We start from the raw sequence: 17,410 nt of genomic DNA, 5'->3' as shown, positions 1-17,410 counted from the left end.
GCTGGGCTTGCTGCTGTGCCTGGAGCTCACCTCTCACGTGGCAGCCCCAGGAATAACTCTGAGCCTTGCATAATCACGGCCAGGGGAGAAATCACTGTCCTGGGATAACCCTCAGTGCCAGGCTGGCTCGCCTCATGGGAAGCCCTTTTCCGAGGGAACAAAGACCTCTTATTGACATATTTATTGGGAGCTTATTTTGGGGTTGATAATGCAGCTTGACCAAGCTCCTGGACTTGTAGGGAAGGGGCTGGTGAGGGGCTGTGTGCTGCTGGGACTGCAGCCTCTGTCGAGCTCATTTCCTCCGCAGCCACAGCGCACAGGGGACACAGTGCTGGACATTGTCACTGCCCAGGGCCCTCTATGAGCTTTGCCTGATCCAGCAAAGGCGACTGGTGCCTCCAGCACTTGGCTGTGGTAGGAAGGGTGTGTTCTCTTATCCCCCAAAAGAACACAGCTCCCAAAGGCTGAGCAGTCCCCAGTTAGCCCCTGGCTATCTCCTTGGGCCCTGAGAGGGTAAGAAAGCATTTTGGGTAGATACAAATAACCAGAGCATTGAGCTGACCCCTCGACATGGCCCCTACCTCCATAGAAACAGGAGCCAAACAAACAGGCACAGGCAGCCCTGTTAGCAGAGTGACAGCATGTGCTTAGTTAGTCTATCCCCTGCTCCCAGTGTTAATTGCCCTGTTCCTTCTCGGATTCATTGATGAATTGCTGTGTGGACATGCAGTGCCTAGCCTTGCAGCCATGTGGTGTGTGTAACCCCTTGGCCTCCGTTGCCATCTGGGCACAGACATTGTGGGGACTCTGTCCCTCCCACGTGTGCCCACTGGTTGGGGCTGAGCAGCCCTTGCCTGGCAGACAGGGGAACAGGATCAGGCTGTAGGTTCAAATGCAAGCAGGAGTAAAGGTCAAATAGTGACATTAAAACCCTGATGTCAGACCTGGATTTCCAGCCAGGAGCTTTTGTGCCTTCCCAAGGCCTTTGCCAGGTGCAGTAGAGGGAACAGGTTTCCCATCACAAGATCCATCCCAAACTGTGGCATCAGCTCAGACCTGGCTCCATCCCTCCCCTCCTTGCCCTCCAGACTGACAGGCTGGAGCAGCCCCATGTGCCCAAGCACCCAGGCTCAGATGGATCACCCCAAATCCAGCTCTGAGCACCAGGCTCAGATGGATCACCCAAAATCCAGCTGTGCTAGCCATGGCAGTCGCCGAGGGCCAGAAATGGTGCAGTAACACCTAAAAATCCCCACGGCTCGCTGAGCAGCCCCGGTTTCCATCATCCCACAGAGGCCTCTGTGAGCGCTGCGTGCGGGTGAGCGCGGCCATCAATCTGCCCGGCCCGGCTGCCACCGGCACCCAGACGGGCTGACACTCCACAGGCCTGTGGAAAAACACGCCGTGACATCACGCAGAGACACCAGCCACTGATTGATCTCCCGGGTCACTGGCTGCTTTATTTATAACCGGGGAAGGGTTTGGGCTGGGTTTTTACAGGAGTGGAGCAGCACGGGCTGCCTGCTCCTCATCCCGGAGCTGCTCTGCCGCCCCTGGACACTCCTGAGCAGCCCAAATGGGGCTCAGGGGCACCAAAACCCAAACTAAACCAGCCCTGGAGCCCAGCTGGAGGGACTGATCCCACTGTGGCACCTTGTCTGGATTCCAGCTGTTTTCTTTGCTCCTGGAGTTTCTCCTTACCCTCCCCAGCAGACACAGCTCAGCTCCCCCCAAAACACAGCACATCAAACTTGAAATGTTTTGTGAAACTCTGTCAAGCTTTGGAGGAAAGGGAAGGTGGCCGCCAGGGCAAAAACATTCTATTTCTTCAATTTCAAAACAACATTTCCCATTTCCAAAGGCTATTTGTTCAGTGGTTCTTAACATTTTCTGCTTTATAACCATTTTCTGTGGGTTTTAACATTTTCACTCTGCTTTATAACGTGAACCAAAATTGCAGTTAAAATAATATATTTTGAGTTTATCAGTTTGAAGCATTTCAAGCCATCAATTTCTCTAGGTTTTATTTTACAGATAACCTGGAAAGCTTTGGGGTGGGTGATTCTGAATTGGAACAGAAACAGGTTTCAAAATGTTTTGCAAAGGCAGAACTTCATCCCTGTTGCCAAGTGGGAAGTGGCCAAGGGAGAAAAAGAGCCCTATCAGGTATATCTCCAGCATTGTTTCTAAGTGGAGAATTTTCCCTGTGATTAATGAAAATGGGGAAATTGGGCCAAATCCTTCACGTGCTTTGACCGCAGAGCTTGCACAAACACGCTGGCTGGGCTTTGGCTGGAGTGACCAGGTTTAATTAGCTCGCTCCTATCTAGGGATGCGGGCTGCTGCTGTCACTGCAGGGAGGGATTTATGCTTCCTTTTCCTCAGGAATATGATCAGTGTCTGAGTATTAAGAATAATCATTTCACTGATGTGAGGCAAATTTCTTATCCTACGCTGCTGATAGTGAGGAGGATGCTGTGAGCCAGGGACACGGCTCGGATGGGTGCCTGGCAGAGATGAGGAGTTAATGCTGCTGTCACGAGCCCACCCTCACTCAGCTCCTGGGCACAGGGGTCACCTGCTCTGGGTGGAGGTGACCCACCTGGGCAACGGGGACCCAACTGGGCAAAGGTGACCACATGGGCAAAGGGGACCCACTGTGCTTATGCAGCCTCATGTCAAGTCCTGGGGGCACATCTGAGCCCCACAGTGCAGGAAAGCTGTAAAGCTGTTAGAGGCTGTCCAAATGAGGGACACGAGGATGGTGAAAGGCCTAAAGGAGCCATACACTGAGTGGCTGAGATTATTTGCTTTGTTCAGCTGAGTGAGGAGCAGCTCCTGGGCTGGTGGCATCACTGCACCAGCTCTCCTGGTCAAAGTTCCACAGGTGTGCCCTTTGAAGAGGCAATGCTGTGCCTCCCCAAACCTGATCCGTCCTTGCTGCCTGCTCCCTGTTGGAGCCCAGTGTGGTCACTGAGTCCTGATGAATTTCCACTGAGGTTTTTCAATTTAGAATGGTGGGGGATTTGGAAGGAGAAAGAAAGTGCAATAAGCAAGGAAGTGTGGAGAGCCCAAGCATAACTCCAAACTAGGGCAGGAAATGCACCACACATAGCTCTAACCTTATCATCCAGGATGGATTTTAAGTGCTTCTTCAGTGACTCATCATCCCTGAATGGGTTTGAAGGACTGTCTGCCAGAGAGGAAAGGCCAGAGAGCTCAGATCAGATAACAGGTTATTACAAAGCCCTCATGCTGCCCTGGGGCACCTGCCAGGGCAGCAGCCAGGGCTGAAGGTATAAAATATGGTCTCTCAGGTGTGGTTCAGGTGGTCAGGGGTAGAGAACACGGCCTCTTTCTCCTCTTACTGATCACAGAGTGGTTGGGTTGGACAGGACCTCGGGGATCGCCGTGTTCTGACCCCTGCCATGGGCAGGGACACTGCCTCTGGAACAGGGTGCTCCATGGCATGTCCAGACTGGCTTACAAGAATTCCAGGAATGGAGCAAGGTTCACACTCACTCCGGGCCAGTCTCATTCCATGGGCACTCGGTGCCTCTTGCCACTTTCAGAAATCTCTTGTGTGGCTCCTTGTACCCTGCCTCCCACAGTCAGGTGAGGATGGGGGAAAACACAGTCGGAAATACACATTACTGAGCAAAACCCACGGTAAAAAGCCCTCTCTGCATTGTGCCTTACATGAAAGGTACTGCTGTGGTTCAGAGGTTAACTTTCATCTTAAGCTCAGCTAGAAGCTGAAGAGTTTTAGCATTTTTTAAAATACCAGAAAACATAAAAAAAAGGATAAATTCTGATCTCTGCTATGTTGGTATTAATGGGGAGAAATTTAATGAAAGTATGTAGAAGCTTCTGATTTACTCTTGTGTGAGATTGGATAGAAATAGCCCAAAGAATCTCATTGCTGCTGCCCAGATTCAGCTGCACAGTGGAGAGCTATTAATGCTCTGTTTTCTTGCCTTTGGTCAATACATCTTGCAAGGCAGGAGGAAGCTGGATTATGTCTGTGAGTGTCCCAATGTCATGCTATGTTGGATAATGAACTGTGGATAAATTGGATCAGCTTTTCAGCTGCCAGCCTCTCAGAAATCCAGCAAGGAGTCAGGGCAGCAAGCTGTGCTTTCAGCCTTTGCTCTGATAACCTGTGTGCTGCTGTCAAGAGCTATTGTGGTGATTCCAGGCTGGAGCAGGTGAAAATCATTGTTAATCTGGAAAATGTACATCTCTCTTTAGCTTGGTGCTTCCCCGTACTTTAAAAATGTCTGGTCTGGTGCAAATCCACTTTTCAAGGAAATAGAGATGTAATGAGAGCGGCCCCTTGCTGAGCTGAATTCAGGCACTGCTTTTGACCTGGTTATTCAGCTAATCCTGGTGGTGAGGAGTGTGGCTTGAGAAGCATCCAGCCTCTCTGGAGGAATGCAGAGACCCTGAGGTTGGACACCTAAAGGTTTGTGTTTCCATAGAAATGGAAGGTTTGATCCTTCCAAAAGAAGAATATTGAAAGGCCCCCCCTTAGCAGCAGGGCCCTCAGCCCTGGCAGTGGAGAAGGCTGGCCAGCTCCTCTCCTGCCCCTCTGCTGTGCTGATGGACGCCCCTTCCCTGCCCAGCACCCTGCAGAGCGTGAGATGTGCCCTGCAGAGCCCCACGAGCGCTGAGCCCCACGAGCGCTGAGCCCCACGAGCTCTCAGCCCCACGAGCTCTCAGCCCCACGAGCTCTCAGCCCCCGGGCGCTGAGCCCCATGAGCGCTGAGCCCCACGAGTGCTGAGCCCCACGAGAGCTCAGCCACACGAGCTCTCAGCCCCATGAGCGCGGAGCCCCACGAGCGCTCAGCCCCACGAGAGCTCAGCCACACGAGCTCTCAGCCCCATGAGCGCTGAGCCCCACGGGCGCTGAGCCCCACGAGCGCTCAGCCCCACGAGTGCTCAGCCCCACGAGCGCTGAGCCCCACGGGCTCTCAGCCCCACGAGCGCTCAGCCCCACGGGCTCTCAGCCCCACGAGCTCTCAGCCCCACGGGCTCTCAGCCCCACGAGCGCTCAGCTCCATGAACGCGGAGCCCCACGAGAGCTCAGCCTCACGGGCGCTCAGCCCCACGAGCGCTCAGCCCCACGAGCGCTCAGCCCCACAAGCTCTCAGCCCCACGAGCGCTCAGCCCCACGAGCTCTCAGCCCCACGAGCGCTCAGCCCCATGAACGCTGAGCCCCACGAGCTCTCAGCCCCACGAGCGCTCAGCCCCACGGGCTCTCAGCCCCACGAGCGCTCAGCCCCACGGGCACTCAGCCCCACGGACGCTCAGCTCCACGCCTTGTCCGGCTTTGCCCAGCCCTGGGGGCTCCCGCTGGGGCAGGGGGCTGCAGTGGGCAGGGTGTCTGTATTTTCATTGGAGCTCCCGGGAGCGTAATCCCGTTAAGGGCTGAGCGTCTGATTCCGCTGTGCTGCGATATGGCTAATCCTGCCAGCGGGAGCGGCATTATCCCGGCCGGGCACCGCGGCCAGCCCCCGCCGGCAGACCCCAAACCGGGAACTGTGCGGGGCTGTGTGGGCTCCTTTGAACCCTGCCGAGCAGCCTGGGCCCCCGGGCACGGCGGGCACCCCGGCCAGAGCGCGGGCAAATCCCGCCTTTGATCCCTTTGTCCGCTCTTGGGGCTCTGCTGCTCAATAGATCACAGCCTGGGAGTTAATTTACTCATTATCTATACATTTGCCAGGATTTAAATGCCATTTTTGCTCACGTCCTCCCTTCATTTGTGTGATTTCCCCTTATTTCCAGGACTATTGCCCTCCTGCCGTGGCTGGGTATTGCATGCCCTGGTGGGGTTGGTGTCACTGCTGCCTGCCTTGGCTTCTTGCAGAGTTGAAAATGCTCTTTAAAAATAGAATTGCTACAGAAAAGGCCATTTTAGTTGCAAATATTTTTTGATAACATGTGGGTTTGCCTGCATCTCCAATGAAAAAAGAAAAAATAATTCCAGTGCTGATGAATAAAAATACGTGGATAGAGCTGGTAATAAAATGGGTGGGTTCTTCTGGCAGCTGTGAGGGTGTGGAGATCCACAAGAACTCCCCAGTGCTGGGGATACTGAAGGTTTCACTGTGAAGCAGCCTTGCAGTGGGTTCGTTTTGGCCATTTGATTAAATTTGGCCACAACCCTCCTGTTGAGCAGATGCTCCAGGAATGCCCATTTCATCACTTTCCACTATAACCTGAGACAGTGAATCTGGGGTTAAAAGCCTGAAGGGAAAGCTGATAAATGTGTATAATATAAACTATTGAAGACTAAAAAATTCTGAAAACACTGGAGAAAGTAAATACAATAAATTTGGGGCGACATTTCTCTTCCTATCTCAGGTTTTCCAGCCACAGCTTTCCAGCCCTGTGACAGCCCAGAGCTCCACATCCCCGCCAGACAGGGTGGGCTGGAGGAGACTGATGGGTGCCGTTGGCCGCTGCGTTGGTCTGTACGGGGTGTGTGGAGTCGTGGCTATGCAGAACACGGTGAGGGCTTTTTGTTTTCTCGCCTGGCTTTTTTTGATGGCCAGTTGCCCTTTGGCTGTCGGGATCCTGCCCACTAACACCTGTGTGTGACCAGGGCTGTGGGCAGGCAGTGGGATGGCAGCAAGCACTGGGCTCACGGCCTCTGGTGCCCCTGGCAGTCACAGGGAGATGCTGTGACCGCTGTGAAGATGCTGAGATGCCTCCAGGGCCTGCCAGGTCACTGTGTGCATTCAGCATGGTCCTGTTTATCCAGCAGCGCCAGGGCCCTTTATGAGGGTGAGCTACACCACGTTTACTGGCTGCTGTGTGAGGCTGTCAGCCTGTGGGGCCCAGGCTGGGCTCCCAGGCCATGGCATGAGCATCCAAGTGACCCACGAGCACGCAGCCTCCCCCGGGGTCCCGCTCCTGGCTCCCCACCAACCTTCCTCCTGATAACTTTGCCTGAATGCTTTGCAAATCAGCCAGCAACCAATTTATCCCTGAAGTATTTTGGAGATGTCACTGTGGGAATGTTAATGAGCGTGATTCCCCGCTCCGGAGCTGGAGCATGTGCGGCCATGCAGGGGGCAATGCAGCCATGCAGGGGGCAATGCAGCCATGCAACGGGCAATGCAGCCATGCAGCGGGCAGGGAGGCAGAGCTTTATTCATGTTGGGACATCCTGGCCCTCAGACCCTGCTTCCCCACGGCGCTGCTTGGCAAACCTGCGGAGAGATGGAGCCATGGGCTGGCCAGGATCTCACACTCAAAACTTGTTGTTTTTGGACGGAGCTGCCAGGCGCCCTCTCCCCTCGTGGCACTGAGCACGGCTGTTTATTGGAGCCGACAGAAACACAAGCAGTTGTCGGCGCTGCCGCGGGAGTCGTGTCCCCAGCAGAGCAAGGAGCACGAGGGAGCTGATGACTAACACAGTGCTGAGTTTTATGTGCTCCCAGCTGAAGGGTCCCATATGTTCCCCTCAGCAGCCCAGGGCAGAGCTGCTCCTTTGGCCCCAGAGCAGGAAGCCTTGTTAGCTCCAAGGCCTGGCTCCCAGGAGCTGGGCAGGGAGCAGGGCCAGGACACACCTGAGCAGTGTCCCTCCTGCTGGGGCAGTCAGGGCCCTGCTGTGGCCTGTTGGGGCAGCCCAGAGCTTGGCAGCAATATGGGCACTGTGTGCGTTGGCAGCTCCAGGGCGAGTGCCACTGGTGAGCTCTGCGGGCAGCACTCAGCCAGACTGAGTGAAAGATTTATGGAGATCAAAATGTCTCCAGTCTACCCTGGCTAACCTGAATCTGTTACTCTGCAAGAGTGTTGTGATCTAATTGGTGCCCTTCACTTGGAGCCATCTCTTGGAGCATTTTGGGAGGATCCAGGAGCAGGAGTAATGGCATTTCCTCAGCAAGCTGCTGCGTCATTAAAACAGCCTGCTGGCTCACACAAACCATGCTTAGTAAATCTGTGTGCAGCTTTATTGCAAGAGGGATTAGGAGATCCTGGGGTGCAGTTAAACCCACATGAAGCACACATAGATCACATCCTCCCTGAGCACCCATGCTCCTGGTTGCTCATTGCCACATCTGCCCACGGTGCTGCCCACCTGGGAGCCTGGCCTTGGAGCTCCCTGGGGAAACACAGGCACTGTAAGGTGATCACACAATTCTGAATGGAGAAGCAGCTCGTAGGAAGGCCATTGCCTCTCACAAACAGCCTTCTGTGGCCAGTGAAGGCCCCCACACTCTGCTCTGTGGTCTTGCTCCCAGCACATCCGTACTGCCCTGTGCCAGACCTGGCAGCCTGTCACTCCTCGGGAAAGCACCTGGCAAGGCAGGCACAGCTACTCTGTGGTGCAAATGGCTGTTTCACCAGGGCTGGTGCAAATGGCTGTTTCAGCAGGCACATGGCACGTTCCTGAGTGCCTGACTCTGGGAATAACTCCCCGGTCTGGGAGAAGTTTGGCATCCCAGCTGCTGGGAAATAAAAGGCAGCTGTGGTGGTGGCTCTGTCTGTCCTGCACTGACTGACAGGCGGCTGTGCCCGGGCTGGTCAACTGCTCCCTGGGGAATTCTGACCTTGGGTACTTCTAAACTCGAGTGCAACCTGAGTCTGGAGCCGGCAGAAGCAGCAGGTGGTGAGGGTGAGGCTGGCAGCAGGACATGAGGCCGTTCCTGAAGCGATGCCCTTGATGCCCAGCATTTCCTGGATGCCACGAGCCTGGGAAGGACAGGCTGGCATGTGAAGGGGCCGAGCTGCTGCCCTGGCTGCCCTCGAGTTGCTCCTGGAGGAGAGCTCCCCTCTGGGTGCTGCTTTCCCCAGCCCTGATCCCTGTTTGACCCCGGCCCTGCTTCCTGCAGAGCTGGTCCCGCTCCCAGGGCCGGGCTGCCAGCCTGGCCCTGGCTGGAATTCCCTCACGGTGTCTGCAGCCAGTTCCCATCTGCTCCTTCATTCATGTGATTAATCTGCCAAAGAAATTCCTGATGTAAACACAGCATTATCAGAATTTACTCCGGACTTGGCCCCTGGATTCCCTGCCAGCTTTTGCTGGAATTGCACTTCTGCTACAGCGACTCTTCAGTGCAAACAAACCAGCAGAAGGCAGGGCGGGAGGCCACGGGGTGGGCTGGGGAGGCAGGGATGCTGCAGGTCAGCGCCGGGAAAGGCTGCGGGTGCGATCCTACAGGGATCAGCTGTTTGCAGGGCAGCCAGGAGGCAGCGGAACGCCGCTGGAATGTCTCAGCGCTCCGGAGCACGCCACGAACAAGACCTGCAGCGAACGGGGCCGTGCTCCGCTCCCGGCCCGCGCAGGGCTCGCAGCAGCAGCAGCAGCAGCAGCAGCAGCGCTCCGTGCCCACGGGAGCCCCGAGGGACGGCCCCGCTCCGGGCACCCCGGCTCGAGCCCCGGACGGCACGGACGGCGCGGCCCGGGATCCCGGGGACAGCGGGGCAGCGCTGGCACGGCCGACCCGGTGTCCTGAGGGGGCAGCTCTGGCACGGCCGGCCCGGTGTCGTGAGGGGGCAGCGCTGGCACCGCCGGCCCGGTGTCCTGCGGGGCCGGGACGGACACACGGCCCCGCGGGACGCTCCGGGGGCGTGGCGGGGCCAGGGACGGAGCCGCAGCGCTACCTGCTGGCTGCCGGCCCGGCTGGCACGGCTGGTACCGGGTGGCACCGGCCCGGCTGGGTGCAGGATGGTACCGGCCCGGCTGGCTGGCCCGGCTGGTGCCGCCCCGCGGGGCCACTGTGCCGGGGGGACCCGCACCTGCAGGACATGCGCCGGGCGCAGCTCTGAGACCCCGGCCCTGCAGGGGATGGGGGATCCCAGTGAGCATCAGGAGGTGCGTGGGCGCCTCTCCACGCTTTCCCCCTTGTTGCCTTTCTGAGCTCTGGCCTGACAGCGTGATTTAGTGAGGGTGTTACAGGGAAGCCCCCAAAACGCTGCTTTTTTGCTGGAACAATTGCGTTTTGATGTGGGTTTGGAGGCCAAGGGCTGTTGAGAGAACTAGAGATGCTGGAAAGAACCAGTGCCACACCAACTAGTAAAGTAAATTCCCAGCAAGGCAGGAGTGGGACTGAGGACTGTCTCTCAGGCACAGGTAAGGGCAAAACACTGCAACTTGTCCCCCTGCAGTCTCTGTGCCCAGGGTGCTGGGATCAGGATGCTCCAGGGTCAGAGGAAACCTCTCATTAAAGGTGTTTTTCAAATGAGACTATTTTCCCCCTAAAGCAACTGTGGAATATTTCAATGTATAAAGTAATTCTCCCAGCTATTTTGTCAAAAAGAAGTTTTTAATATAGATTATCTTCTAACTTTATGGAGATTTTATCTCTCATTTCATTCTGTGGAAGAAAAAGTCGCTTCCCACTTGCTCCCCTATGCAGCATCCCAGCTGGGATGGCTCTCCCACACCCAGCTCCTTCCTGCTGTCAGTGCCCTGTCCTCTGCATGAGCCCTGGTGGCTGTTTATGCAGGAGGGCACTGTGACCCTCCCTGGCTGCCTGAGTCTGGGGGAGATAACAACCTGCCCGTGCTCAGCCAGGGGGAAACTCCCTGCATCCAGCTGGGCCTCCATCCCTGCCTGCTCTGGGATTTCATCCTGGCCTTGCCCTCCCTCTCCTGCTGCTCTGAGAGGTGGGATGGGCTCACAGAGAGCCCCCAGATTTGGGTGCTGTGGCCAGCACTGCTCCATCCTCACTCCTGCTCGTCCCTTGCCCCCGGCCCACCGTCACAGGTGCCACTGCCCAAGGGAGGCTGGCAGGAGGAGGCTCAGGGCTCCTGTTCCTGCAGGGCTGTGGAGATGTGGGCCCAGGGCAGGATCCCAGCGCTGCTCCCACAACAGTCCGCAGCCATCACTCGCGCGCGTGAGCTCTGTGTTTGTTTTTGTAATCCCCCTTTTTTTTTTAATTGTGATTTTAGCGGTGGTGAAAGGTGCTGGATTGACAGGCCGTGGAGACGGAAGGGCCTCTGAACTCCACAGAAGTTTACATTTACAAAGGACACAGAGAATAAATAGAAGACAGTGTTTAGAGTCCTCTGTAGACACTTCAGACTTGCTTATAATTCTGCAGCAATTCCATCACCTCCAAAGTGATTGATGCTCTCTATAAAGTCTTGCCTTAAAACATTTTCCTATGTGTCAGGGGAAGAAGTTTATTACACTTTACTGAAAGGGCAGGATTTGTCTTGAGCTGAAGGCTGAGTCCTTCCCAGCCCTATCCTCAGGAGAAAAAATAATCAGAGTGCTGGAAAAAAGGAGCCTGACCCAAGGCAGACGTGTGGTTTGTGGTTAGCCAGGTCGAGTGCTGGGTGTGGGATGGAGCTCTCCCTGAGTGCTCCAAACAGGGCAGGAGTAACAGATTTTCATCAAACTGTTGTTTTCTAAAATCTTACATTTTCTTTCAGTGGAAACATGAGACGGATCTGCTTTCGACAAAAAGAAAATAAATATTTTTTTGAATTAAATCACCAAACACATTGAGCCTGCTTTGGGTTAGAGCTGCTTGTGTTCTGATAAAAGTTGCACAGATCATAGGTCTAAATTTCATTCCATATTTCCAATGAAACAGTTATTTTGGCTTTTGCATGGAAAATTCATGGCAAGGTAATGCATTTCTCCCTGTGCCAGGGCATTCCCAGGGCTGTGGCACCATGGGGCTCTGTGGGGAGCTCAGCTGCTCTGATGCACTCACAGGAGCATCCCTGGGATCAGGGCTGGATCGCTCTGTGACATCCCTGGGATCAGGATCAGGGCTGGATCCCTCTCTATCATCCCTGGGATCAGCTCTGGATGCTGCTGTGCAGCCACGGCCACTGTGCTGATTTATCACTGGACCCACTGCAAGGCATTATCTGTGTCTGCCTGCATTTAATCTCCGGTTTGATGTTTGAGGGAGAACCCGATGTCAGCTCAGTTAATTGGCTGCTAAAGACTCTGCTCCTTCCCTGCTTTCGTGCTAGATTCACCTTTTCTCCTTTCCTTTCTGCAATGCCCCCAGGTAAAAGACAAATGGCAACACATAAAAAATGACGCGAGTCCCTTAATTTGAACCAGAGGAGACAATAACAGTCTGGAGGCAGAGCTGGATTTATCTTTTCTCTCCGATGGATGCCCCTCCTCCGGCGATGGCTGTGGGACGGTGCGAGCAGCATCTGAAGCAAATTGAGGGTAACCTTTCATTCCTCAGGGATCTTCCAGCAGGGTTTGCCGGTCCCAGGGACATCTGCAGCCCTCATGTTGGATTTTGGCAGCCTCTGAGCCCATTGTCAGCCAGTTCCATTGCATCCACTGGTAATGGATGGAGAGATGCCTGCCAAGTCGGCCCATGCATGCAGAGCCACGAGGGGCTGGGGGCTGTGGGCACGGGGATGGCGACAGAGCCCGGGCAGCTCTTGGCTGAGGGCGCACATTCAGGGCCTTTCCAGAGGCTGTTTGCCCACCCCAGACTGCAGCGTTTTCCCTCTCTGCGCTGTTTTCCTGCCGGGCTGGGTGCGGGTGCCTGGCAGCCAGGCCCGGCTCAGGGAGGAGCTGGGAAGGAATCAGAGTCTCGCCCTGCCGCCTCATTCACAGGGAGTTCCTTCCTTCTCGTGTCCAACAGCATGGAAAAACCAGAATGATGCATATTGAACAGAGGAACGGGGGAATCTTGACCTCTGCCTTGTGAGCTGTTGCACCATCAGCTCAGCGAGGAGAAGCTGAGTGTCAGACTCATGATGCTTGCACTGCATTCAGTGTTTGTGGATTTTGCAATTACTTTGTCCAAGTTTTGAGGTGCTTGACTGTGCATCAGTCATGGCTTGGTTGCTGTTACAAGCTCACTTTTTTGTCCACACTGATTCTACACCAACCCACTGCCCTCCAGGCCATTCCCTTCCCTTCAGTTCTCCAGCTCATTTTCTTATTTATTATCAAAACCATAGTGACCAAGGAGTGTGATCAGGGCACTTTATAAAACCTTTAATGGCATAAACCACCTAAACCACCTTCAATCTGTTTAGAGATGTCCTATCCCTTGTTTCCTGTTTTGAGGTTGTGCTGTGCAGCGCCAGGAACTGGATTTGATGCCCTTGTGGGCTCCTTCCAGCTCAGCATGTTCTGTGATTCCATAACTCTGTGATTTGTTTTGCCTCAGGGGATGGAAAGACAGGTCAGTGAGGTGTCAGCCCCATCCCTGACCAGGGACACGGCCACATCTGCTGACACCCAGAGCCGTGGGTGCCCATCAGTGGGTTCAGTGTCTTCGCAAATCCCAGCTGTGTCCCGCACTGAAGCCCTGATAAATCCCTGCTGCAATTTTCTTAGAAGATCCCTGCAGCCCTTGCTGCCTTTCAGGGATTGTTTGTTTGGTTTTAGCACAATATAAGCAAACTGGAGGTTGGAGGAAGTTGCAGTGCCCCCAGCAAAGTGCCTGACTCCTCTGGAGGAGTGTTTGCACACAAACAGCAACGACAAAGTAATGGCTCCATCCCCCGGGATGTGAAATGGGCACTGATAAATTTCATCCAGCACATCAACAGCTTTTAATTTTCATCCTTTAAATCCAAGGGAAGGAAGGAAGGAAGGAAGGAAGGAAGGAAGGAAGGAAGGAAGGAAGGAAGGAAGGAAGGAAGGAAGGAAGGAAGGAAGGAAGGAAGGAAGGAAGGAAGGAAGGAAAGAAGGAAGGAAGGAAGGAAGGAAGGAAGGAAGGAAGGAAGGAAGGAAGGAAGGAAGGAAGGAAGGAAGGAAGGAAGGAAGGAAGGAAGGAAGGAAGGAAGGAAGGAAGGAAGGAAGGAAGGAAGGAAGCTGGTAGAAGGCTCTGTGCTGGGATTTTGGCTGCCAGCCTGGTACCAGCAGGGATTCAGACTGTCTGGTTCAGGATGAGCACAGCACCGTGCTGTGGGTTCTGTGGGTGCTGTGACAGTGCCAGAACATCAGCAGCAGGACAGGGCCCTCCCTGTGTCACTTAGGGTAAGCAGAAAAACAAACAAGCCCAGGACAATGGCCAAAGCATCTTCTGGGGGACTTGCAGCTTCCAAACTTTATTTAAAAAATAAGGAAAAAAGTAAATTTTCTCTGTCAGAGCGCAGCTATCATCACGCAATGGCACTTAGGAATATTATAAACAATGGTGTGGGTTTATGGGGCTGGAGACGTTTTCCAGTGGCTCGCTCAGCCTCCCTCTCCCCAGCGAGGGCAGGATGGCCAGGACGAGCCTGGGAAATGAGGGAAATCAGGAGGGTTTGTGTGGACATCGGGGTTTCCCATCCGTTTCCATTCCCCTGGCGCTGAGGAGCTGCTCCCTGCTCCCTGCACAGCCACAGGCACGGCTCAGCCAAGGTGGGACGAGCCTGGCTCCCGAATCCTCCCGGCCTGGCGCTCGTTTTCTCCCACCTCAGCACTTTCTCTGCCTGCAGCTCCGTCAGCTGGCAGGCTGTAAATCAGAGTCCAGGCTGTGTGGCCGGCTGTGCAGCCCAGGAGGACGCTGCTCGGGGCGGGTGGGGAGGAATTATCTCTGCAGCAAAGGAAACCACCCTGGCGTGTGCTCTCTGCTGGCCCTTGCTGCACGCACGCTCTGGTACAGCTCCCTGCAGGCACAGCTGCTGTGGGAAGGATTTGTCCCTGGAGGAGAGCATCCCTGCCTGGGGCAGTGCCCAGGATGGTTGCACTGGGAGGGCATCCATGGATCCTTGCTGCTGGTGCTCCCAGGAATGAATGGCTCTGCTCCCCATGCCTGCTCTACAGAGCTAAAACCCACCCAAACCTCCTTCATTCTGCATGTTCAGGGCTGCAAAGCACGTGCTGGAGCCGGATTGCTGGCGCTGCTGCTCCTCACCTGGCAGATGGAGCGTGTAAGGCACGCCCTGCAATGCTCTCACATGGAGAGGCAGAGGATTTATAAGATCAGTACGTGACTGACAGATAAGGGACTCCCACAGAGCAAAGACAAGAGCAGGGGAACCACAAAGCTCCGAGCTTGGACCTGAATCAAGGAATTCGCAGCCCCTCTTGTTCAGGCAGGTTATAGCAGAAAATTTGCCAAATCAACCAAATGCCATAAAAACTTTCTTGAGGAAGGGTTAGGGCAAAGATGGGTTTATAAAAACACCCACCAACAGCCCCGTGTCCCACCCTGGTATTTATGAGATGCACGTGGAGGGTGTTGATAGCAGAGGCATTTTTGTAAGTCAGTAAAACAGAAGAAGAGATTCCTCTTGGTGAGGAGGGGTGGTGACTTTGAACGCGTTGAGGGCAATGAAGGAGATCATTCCATTGTTCTAAGATTTCCATAACTCACTGTGCTTAAGCACATAAAAATGTAGACATTCTGGCAATAAAGTTTGGGTAATTTTTGAGTATGAATCAAAAATCTCTCCCTGTGCTCCCCTCCCCCTTGCTCTGCCTTTTGTTGTTGCTGCAGGCGCTGCCCCCCCGCTCGCCCGCTCCACCCCATGGCCTCACGAATGGAAAAATGTCTTCAGCAGAAACCTCCCAGCTTTGCTCTGATTCTTTAATCTGCAGCATCTGTGCCCAGCCTGGCGGCCCTGGCCTGCTCTGCTCCGGCTCAGAGCAGAGCCATGAGCAGGTTGGGCTTTCCTGGCCAGGAGCTCAGCAGGCAGAGGTGGCACTGCCCAGCAGCCTGGCCATGCTCTGGAGTGTCACCTGTCCCCGGTGTGCCCTGCCCCAGCAGCCTGGCCATGCTCTGGAGTGTCCCCTGTCCCCGGTGTGCCCTGCCCCAGCAGCCTGGCACACTCTGGGTGTCACCTGTCCCCTGTGTGCCCTGCTCTGGTGGTGTCACCTGTCACCTCTGTGCATGGGGCTGCCCCTGACTGGGCAGGGTGAGGGTCCCCAGGCAGAAGTGGTGCAAGGCACCCCAAACATCACCAGAGCAGGTGCCTGCCTGCTGTTTGCTGTTCTTTTGCAGAGAGGTCAGCTCTGAGTTATTTTTATTTCTTTTTGCCTTGCCCTGTGTTTCCAGCCGGCTCCAGGGATGAGCAGTTCAGAGCCTTCAGCCATGCTGATGGAGCCGTGGTGCCCAGAGCTGGCACATGGCAGCGGTGGCACAGAGCGGGAATTCCATCCTGACCATGCCTGAGTGCTCACCCTCCTCCCAGCAGACCTCGCCCTGCCCCTCTGGGCCTTGTTCCTTTTTGTCTTTCCCATTTGCTTCTCTCTCTCTTTTTTTTTTTTTTTTTTTTTTCAGCGAACAACCTTATTTCCCACTTTGACATTTTCCAGACCCACCTGGGAGCCTGCTTGCCAGAAGGAGAAATGGCACAAGAGGAAATACATCTTCACAGCCTCGAGAGAGGAGAAGGTTGGAATCTGAGTCCATAAACAGCGTTGCTGTGCAGTGAGCAAAGACAGAGCAGGTTGGGCTCTGGAGAGTGTAACCCCACCTCTGCTGCTCCACTGCCAATTCAAAATACAGAAGTGGAACTTGTTTTTGTTTGTTTTTCCCTCTCAGACTGGGGATGCCATGCAAGGAAAAGCCCTTTCACAGATTTTTGTCTTGGGGACCTCCTGGGACAAGCAATGGCTCTGACCCGGTCTGGCTCGCTGGGACCTGCCAAGATCCACTGTGGAAAATTCCCATTTCTGCCCCAAACCATCAGCCCAAAGCCATGAACGTGGCCACCAGTGCATGACCCCCATGTCCTTGTCCCTGGCTCTGTTCTCCTGTCACTGCCCTGCCTCTCCTGCTGCCTGCTGGCAGGGAGGTTCAGCCTCAATCAGGCAGCACTGCAGAGGGTTTAACTTTGATTTAAACAGGTTTTCTGTGCCTTTGCAGAAGGCAGGTCAGAGCAGTGGTTACTGAGGGGTGGCAGTGAGGGCTGCAAAGCTGCTTCCTGCAGTGCATTTCCTCTGAGCATGGTCACAGTGTCCGTGCTGACAGCTCAGAAAACGTGGGAAAACCGATCTGACACACTCTGGTGCTTTATTTCATAGTGCTCAGTGCCTGATGCTGATTGAAGCTCCTTCCCAGTGCTGCTAATGCTGACACCTGGTAAGCCAGGGCTGTCCCCAGCCGTGCATTACACGAGCACAGAGCATCATTTACGCTCCCACCTCACTAGAGAGCACAGGGCATTTTTGTGTTGCTGAAACTGCCAGGATCACCTGTGCCTTGGTCAGGGCCAGGCCTGGGGTGATGGATATGGCCCGGGCAGGGAGGAAGCGCTGCTGGGCTCCCACAGCCCATCCCCACAGCCCTCACCCTCCTGCCCCAACACAACTTTCATCCCTTCACCTTTTTTTTCCGACTCACTGAGCAACAACTGTCATGTTTATACTCTTCCCCCCCAGTCCTGCTCTGCTTCAAGGATTAAGCTTTCATCCTTCATTATGAGCTTCTCCCCCAGGCAACATTTTCCACGAAGAAAAAGGAATTTCTGGGATTTTGCTTTTAAGAGATTATGTTACTAAGCGTGTGTGTGTTTGTGCCGAGGC

General features: G+C 54.8%; 1 long non-coding RNA gene across 1 annotated transcript in view; it reads left to right on the top strand.

Moving 5' to 3' along the window:
* Positions 1-17,410, top strand: part of LOC141725295 (uncharacterized) — a 19,316-nt gene extending 1,906 nt beyond the window's left edge. Inside the window, exons 2-3 of the long non-coding RNA XR_012577159.1 lie at positions 16,199-16,332; positions 16,428-17,410. This is a non-coding gene — a long non-coding RNA (uncharacterized LOC141725295). The remainder of the gene's footprint in view (positions 1-16,198; positions 16,333-16,427) is intronic.

The sequence above is a fragment of the Zonotrichia albicollis genome, chromosome 28 (genome assembly GCF_047830755.1).
Source record: "Zonotrichia albicollis isolate bZonAlb1 chromosome 28, bZonAlb1.hap1, whole genome shotgun sequence".
Taxonomy (NCBI): domain Eukaryota; kingdom Metazoa; phylum Chordata; class Aves; order Passeriformes; family Passerellidae; genus Zonotrichia; species Zonotrichia albicollis.
Note: the sequence above shows the minus strand (reverse complement) of the source record. Positions and strands in the feature narration are given on the sequence as shown.